The sequence below is a fragment of the Puma concolor genome, chromosome E1 (genome assembly GCF_028749965.1).
Source record: "Puma concolor isolate L17-30 chromosome E1, mPumCon1.1.hap2, whole genome shotgun sequence".
NCBI classification, from domain to species: Eukaryota; Metazoa; Chordata; class Mammalia; order Carnivora; family Felidae; genus Puma; species Puma concolor.
The window spans coordinates 38975746-38983327 of NC_141680.1; the positions used below are offsets into that span (position 1 = coordinate 38975746).

At 48.1% G+C, this 7582-nt stretch overlaps 1 long non-coding RNA gene across 1 annotated transcript; it reads right to left on the minus strand.

Moving 5' to 3' along the window:
- Positions 1-2967: 2967 nt before the first annotated feature.
- On the minus strand, positions 2968-5401 carry LOC147574318 (uncharacterized). Its single transcript, XR_015243728.1, has 2 exons — positions 4648-5401; positions 2968-3816 (listed from the first exon to the last, which is right to left on the minus strand). It is a non-coding gene; the product is annotated as an uncharacterized LOC147574318 (long non-coding RNA).
- Between the last annotated feature and the right edge of the window lie 2181 nt (positions 5402-7582).

The window sequence follows — 7582 nt, forward strand, 5'->3', positions numbered from 1 at the left end:
GACAGAGGATCCAAAGTGGGCTTTTGCGCTGAGAGCAGCCAGCCCGATATGGGGCTCGAACCCATGAACCACGGGATCATGACCTGAGCCATAGTGGGATGCTCAACCAACTAAGCCACCCAGGTGCCCCTGTTTTCAGCTATTTTAATAGACATGTTAGTGGTATCTCATTGTGGCTTTTTAAATTTGCATTTCTCTAAAGAGTAATGATCTGCGAATTTTTTCATGTGTTTGTTATCATGAATATATCTCCCTTACGGAAGCACCTGTTCTTGGCCCTTTTATTATTAGGCTGTTTGTTTTCTTATTATTGAGTTTGGAGACTTATTTACATATTCTAGGTCCAAAGCCTTTATCAGATACATGTTTCGCAAATATTATCTCTCAGCCTATGGCTTCTCCTTTTTTTCTCTTAACAGTGTCATCTGAACAGCGTAGGTTTTTAGTTTTGATGAAATCGAGTTTTATCAATTTTTTTTCCTCTTATGGATCATGCTTTTGGTGTAGTGTTAAGATTTCTGCCTAACCTAAAATCAAAAATATTGTCTCCTGTGTTTTCTAGAAGTTTTATAGTTTTACACTTAGGTCTATGATCCGTTTTGAGCTAATCTTGATAGTAAGTCTCTTTAGAGAGATTAAAAATAAGGAAAAAAATAGATTTTACTGTCACTTTCATTTTTACCATCACCACCACACTTGATTTCTTTAGGTGGAGCCAAGTTTCTGTCTGTTTATCACATCCAAAGGGACATTTACAGGCATTAAAAGACAAGCATGGTGACTGAGATAGGACACAGGATCCACAAAATGTTGGAAGCTGGAAACAAATAGTGAGTGATAACTGACCTGAAGAAGCTGCCTGTGAACCTAGTAGTGGAAAAAGCCTAGGGCAACCCTGAGTTTTACATGGTCCCCTCTGGTATGGAAGGTGCCAGATACGTCTGGAAATGGGGGAGAAGGTAAGGTTGGAAAAAAAGGGGGGAGGAAGGAGGGTTATTTAAGATCCTGTTTAAGAAACAGGTTCGTCCTCAGACGCTTCCCATTCAACACAGCTGAGCAACCTTCCTTTCCGATTCCCCAGAGAAAACTGGGGCTTTATCTGATGGAGAGGTTAGAATACATGGTCTCTGAGCCACAAGATGTCAGGGGTAGCTAAGGGCAGGACCACTGTTCAACAACCAGGAGGATAAGGGATATTTACATAAGTTAAATTTTAAGACCACCTTCCCAAACCTCTTCTTCCACTTAGTGCCCAGACTCCGGCCATGATGCTTCAGCCCCATGGGCGAGAGGTCAAGGGGTCCTTCTTAGAGAGTCCAACTAGCTCATGAGGAAAGATGCACAAAAGATCCCGCCTGACTTCTACACGAGTCCACTGGAGATAAGCCCACTCATGAACTCAGCTATTCCAATACGTTTTTAGTGCCCCATTCTCAAACATAAGCAGAAAGGGTCACTCCCTCTCTGCCCCCCTGGTAACAAGGCTTTCCTAAGCGATAGCCCATCACCAAATGTGGATTTTGAGCATTTCAGGTTGGAGCGGACCACAAGCTTTCAGCAGAGATCTTTTCAGCGAAGATAAAATAGACTCATATCAAAGCACAGCATCACAAAACGCAAATACTAGTGATCCAGAAAAGACCCTACAAGCTTCCCGAGAGAGAGAGAAAAAAGTTCACATATGAAAGATCAAAAACCAGAAAGGTTTAGACCTCTCAGGAGCAACACTGGAAATTGGAAGACCATGAACCACAACTTCTCTGAGGGAAAGTTATTTCTTAGAATTTTGTAGCCAGGAAAACTAGTAGTTTCGTGTGAACCAAATGAAAACATTCAAGATGTGCAAATCCTGAAAACACTTACCTGCCACACAGCCCTTCTCAGGAAGCTACTGGAACATATCCTCTACCAAAATGAGGACAGAAGCCAAGAAAGAAAAGACACAGAACACAGGAATCAAAAATCCAATTCAAGAGAGACGCCAAAGGACTCCCCAGGGTGAGAGTGGGCTGCAGGTGTGGCTAGCTCCCCCACCCCCTGGCTGGCTCAGCCCGCAGAGGATGTGATTCTTGATGTTGGGGTTGTGAGTTCGAACCCCACACTGGGTGTGGAGATTACTTTTTAAAAATTGTTCAGAAAAGGAGTATTCATAGCGTTCTATGAGTTTCAGTTGTGAATAGGGTTTTACATGGTCCCCCTAATGTAAACATGGAATATTGATCTAGCATATCATATTTCCAGCCATACTTAAGATCTAATTCTATTGCAAATGTGTGGGGAAGTGAGCATGTTCATGAGGCAGGGATGGGAGGTTATAAATCCTTATCATCCATGCTGGGAAGTAGGTAATGTCTCCAAATTGAAAAATGAATAAGCAGCTATATAAACATGTTATTTTGAGCCAAAAAAAGATCAAAGGGGGTTGCCTCTGAAGAACAAATAAAGGGGGCTGTGGGACGCTAACATTTTTCACAACAAGCCTTCTGGAATAATTTAGCTCTTTAAACTACTGTGTGATAAAAGTTAGAAAGGAGAGCTAAATTTTAAAAATTAAATGGTGGAGATTTGTGTTTATTGACCAGGAAGCATTTCTATGACTTACTCTTGAGTAAGAAAAGCAAATTTCATAAGCAATGTCAATGGTATGATCCAATATTCATTATTATAAAGTGAAAAGAAAAAATCATGACTCTGGGTATATATTTTTATGTTTCTAGAAGCATAATGAATGGTATGCAAGGGTACACATTAAACAGTGGTTGTAAACACTGGTTGTAAACAGTGGTTGTCTCAGTGGGATGGAAGAGAGGGAAATTATTATGATGCCTTTTGCATTGTTTGACATGTTATTATGAACAGATACGCATATTACTTTTGTAACAAAAAATGTTAACAGCATCTTTGCAACTTGACAATGTGATTCTAAATGTTACTGGTATTCTAGAAGAATAAGCACACGAGACCATATAAGAAAAAAAATTGAAAAATACTTTTTATTTTTTTATTTTTGTTAACGTTTATTTATTTTTGAGAGACAGAGACAGAGCATGAGCAGGGGAAGGGAAGAGAGAGAGGGAGACACAGAATCCGAAGCAGGCTCTAGGTTGTCAGCACAGAGCCCGACCCGGGGCTCGAACTCACAAACCGTGAGATCATGACCTGAGCGGAAGTCGGACGCTTAACCGACTGAGTCACCCAGGCGCCCCTGAAAAATACTTTAAAAAACTTTTTTTAGGTTTATTTATTTAAAAGATATATTTAATCTTTATTTATTTTTGAGAGAGAGACAAAGAGTGCGAGCAGGGGAGGAACAGAGAGAGAGGGAGACAGAATTCGAAGCAGGCTCCAGGCTTTAAGCTGTCAGCACAGAGCCTGATGCGGGGCTTGAACTCACAAACTGTGAGATCATGACCCGAGCCAAAATCAAGAGTTGGGTGGTTAACTGAGCCATCCAGGTGCCCCTGAAAAATAGTTTTTTTTGCCCCCAACAAATGTTTAATTCCCAGGCCTTCTGCGTGTGATGTTATCTTGCTCCCTGTTTCGGTCTTTCTCTGCGGTTTAACAAACTACCCGAAACTAAGTGGCTTGAAACAACTACCTGCTCACGGTTCTGTATTCTTGGCAGGCTCAGTGGGTGGTTCTGTCGGTCTTGCTGGTGGCCCATATAGCTGCATTCAGCTGGCAGGTCAGCTGAGGTGGGGTCAGCCGGGACAGTCAAGCTTCTCTCTCTCCATGTAGTCTAAGGGCCTGTGTGTTCCGTCTCTCTACTTCATCTGGCCAGCAGGGTACCCGGACTTCTTAAATGGTGATTCAGAGCTGCCAAGAGCACAAACAGAGAACATAAGATTTAAACCCGGAAACGGCACACTTCTGCCTCCATGCACCAACTGAAGCAGGCCATAGGCCAGCCCAGGGCCAAGGACACGGACATCAGGAGGAGTGGGTCGTTGGGACCTGCCCACGTGTCTCACTGCCGGTCATCCTAATTGAACTAATTGTGCTTCTTCACATGTCTCATGTTTGCTCAGTTAACTCTTAGGACGTCAGAGCTTCCACTGGCAGGACGGTGCGCCGCCAGAAGGGATGAGCTGGGAGTTCGTCTTCTGCGCGCGAGGACATCTAGATCCTTCCTTCCCAGTCATGGGGCCCACCCTCTGTGAAAACATTTCTGCGAGTGTCACTCACGCCTGCTGCTCAGCAGCAGTGACTGAGGGGGAAGCCAGGCACCGCTCCCTGCTCCAGAGGCAGCCACCCTGACTCATGCTCCAGAACAGTCTTCTACAGAAATGATGTGTGTTGTGATTTTCTTCCTCGGGAAGGCCGTTCTTGACTGATCTCCGTATTATAGGAATTCTTGGGCATTTCTGTTTTTGACATAGTATGAAGCTGGCACCCCACCTTTCCTGTCGGTCTGTGGGGTTTGGTGTGAAAGGAGCAGAAGCGTGCTTAATCTACCCTGCCGGGGCAAATCCAACGCACAGATTTTCCATAACATGTGTGATCAGGTTCCTCCACAAAGCCCTGGCTACAGGGACCCCTGGGGCAGTCCGTTTCTCAGCCACATCTGGCCCAGCCTTGAATCCTGACCCCTCCTCCCACTCTCCCTCAGGAGCCGACAGAGATGTCTAAGAGGTTGGTGATACTGACCAGAATATAAACTCTGGGGTGCCAGGGGCGCCTGCGTGGCTCAGTCGGTTGGGCATGAGGTCGGAGGGCGTAAGACTTCGACTCAGGTCATGATCTTGCAATTCTGGAGTTCCAGCCCCACGTCGGGTTCTGTGCTGACAGGTCAGAGTCTGGAGCCTGCTTGGGATTCTGTGTCTCCCTCTCTCCCTGTCCCACTCCTGCTCGTGCTCTCTCTCTCTCAGAAATAAATAAGCATTTAAAAAAAGAATTTTTTTTTTTTTTAAACTCTGGGGTGCCTAACAAGCAGTAAGTGCGCTTTAGGAGACACAAGACTGAAGATCTTCGAAGCGTGGCCAGTGCTCCGTTCTGCTGTCCAGCACGCCTCCCCATCAGGCTCCAATTCCCGCTGGCAGTCAGGCAGGGGTACCCAACCCGGGCTTCAACACAGTGCGCTCCACGGAGAAAACACAACATCCTTCCTCCCAATATCCTAGTTTGTCCTCTCCCTAGTTAAGGAGCCTCGGGCCGCGGGAGCTCCGGCCCCACCCACCTCACACGCACCGGGAAACCTGACAAAAAGGGGCCAGAAGGTCCTCGAGGCCAGGAAGTCCAGGCTGACAAAGTTGAAGGTCCGGAGGGCGGAAAGGGGCCCGCGCCCCCAGGCATCGCCTTCAGCGCGCGCTCGACCCCGGGAGCGGGGGCGGGCTGGCGGGCTGGCGGGTGGCCGGGGAGCGAGCTGACCACCGGCTTCTCGGGAGCCCGGGGACCCGAGCCGCGCCGCCCAGCCCGGCGATCGGCTGCAGCGGGCCCGGTGGCCGCGGGGCGGAGCCCGAGGACCGGAGACGCGCGTGCGCGGGGCCTCGGCCGCGGGGTGGGAGCCAGCGCGCCGCGTCCTCGGTCGCCTCTGCCCCGAGCTGCGCTGCCGGGCTCGGGACGCGTCCCCAGATCCCGTGGCCCCGCCGCGGGGGAGCCCGCCTGGGACGCGAGGGCGCGGGGAGCCCGGGCTCCGGGGCCGGACCGAGGGGGCCGGAGTCATCTGCGCACACCAAGGCGGGTCCCCTCCCCAGCACGGGCACCCGGGACCCTGCGCCCCAGCCTGCACCCCCCACACCCCCCTGCAGAGACGGCAGGCCCAAGGCACCCCTACCTACCGCTGGGAGTGACCAAGGCGGGTGGGGAGACCATAGGAGGACACGGAAAAGGCACCTCAGGCCTTTTAAAATTAAAAGGACGACGGGGCAAGAGGCGGTTGGATTAGGGGAGCGGGGACTTTGGAAGAAAAGGGCGGTGGGGGCGGTGGGAGGCGTTGGAGGCGCGAGCCACTGCAAACATCATTTTATGGAGGGTCTGTGGACCCTTTCCGGGCTTCAATTCTCTTTGCGTGCATTTGATTAAATCGCTGCTGGTTGTTTCTTGCACATAAAAGTGATGCGAATCGATTGTAGAAAGTCTGAGAATTTGCAACACAATTCAGAAAATTAGAAATGGCTCCTAATGTTATCATCCAGGGACAGTCATCTGTAACCAAACTGTATGTAAATGTGTATCCTGCTTTTAAGCTGTAGCATTCTATCAAGGTCGCTTTCCCATACCCTCAAATAATTTGTGACAGCAGTTTTGAAGTTGTATCATATTTCAGTGGAAGAGGACAGGCCCACTCGTTCAGCCAATTCTTTATTTGCTGGAAGGTTAGGCTGTCAATCTCTAAATAGTCTTCCCAGGCTGCAGCCAACATCTTGGCACAAGAGTCTGTGCCAACACATGCTTCGTCTTTAGGATCAGAACTAAGAGTAGAATCATTGAGTGAATATACAAATTCTTTTTCTCAAATTCATTCGAATTCTAAAAGAAGTACCAGGTCCTTGCAGAAGATTAAAGCAGTCCTCAGGATACAAGGGAGAACACTGAGCTCCTACCCCACTCTGTCTGGCTGCCCTCCGGTGACACTCACTGTTCCAAGCTTTTTTTTTTTTTTTTTTTTTTTAATGTTTTATTTATTTCTGAGAGAGGTGGGGGAGAGAAAGAGCAGTGGAAGGGCAGAGAGAGAGGGAGACACAAAATCCGAAGCAGGCTCCAGGCTCTGAGCCGTCAGTACAGAGCCCGATGTGGAGCTAGAACTCGTGAACCTGGAAATCATGACCTGAGCTGAAGTCGGAGCCACCCAGACACCCCCGCGGCTCAAACTTTTGTACTGAAGGTTCGAGATTTTCCCATAGGCACTGAGAGAGAAACATACCCTAAGGTGAATATGTGTATATCATAGGGGAACAGCAAATCACACAACCAAAGCTCAGATTTGTTTGAAATCAAATAAATCACTGTAAGAAAAATACATATTCCCGGTAGACAAAACCAGCTAATCAAATAACATTAGGAAAGAAAAAACACAATTGTTATGATAATGATGAACACCTGAGCACTTAATTAGGCACAGACTGAGACTTTTAAATTTTTTTTTTCAACGTTTATTTATTTTTGGGACACAGAGAGACAGAGCATGAACGGGGGAGGGGCAGAGAGAGAGGGAGACACAGAATCGGAAACAGGCTCCAGGCTCTGAGCCATCAGCCCAGAGCCTGACGCGGGGCTCGAACTCACGGACTGCAAGATCGTGACCTGGGTGAAGTCGGACGCTTAACCGACTGCGCCACCCAGGCGCCCCCAGACTGAGACTTTTAATCACATGCCCTTTCATGTGCCTCTTTGTGGGGGGGGACCCTAGGGGTTCACTGGGGGGATGTCAACTCTGCCCTCAGATCTAAGAAGGGAGGGAGCCCACCTCATCAGACCCACGACCGTCAACAGGCAGTGTGAGAAACACATCTCTGCAAGCACTGTCATAGGCATCATCTACAAGTCCCTTAAGTAGGAGGTGGAAAAACATTCCAGAAAAGGAACTCACTGGGGAGGGGCTGAAGTACCTTACATGACTTGCTGTTTCCAATCCTTGTAACAG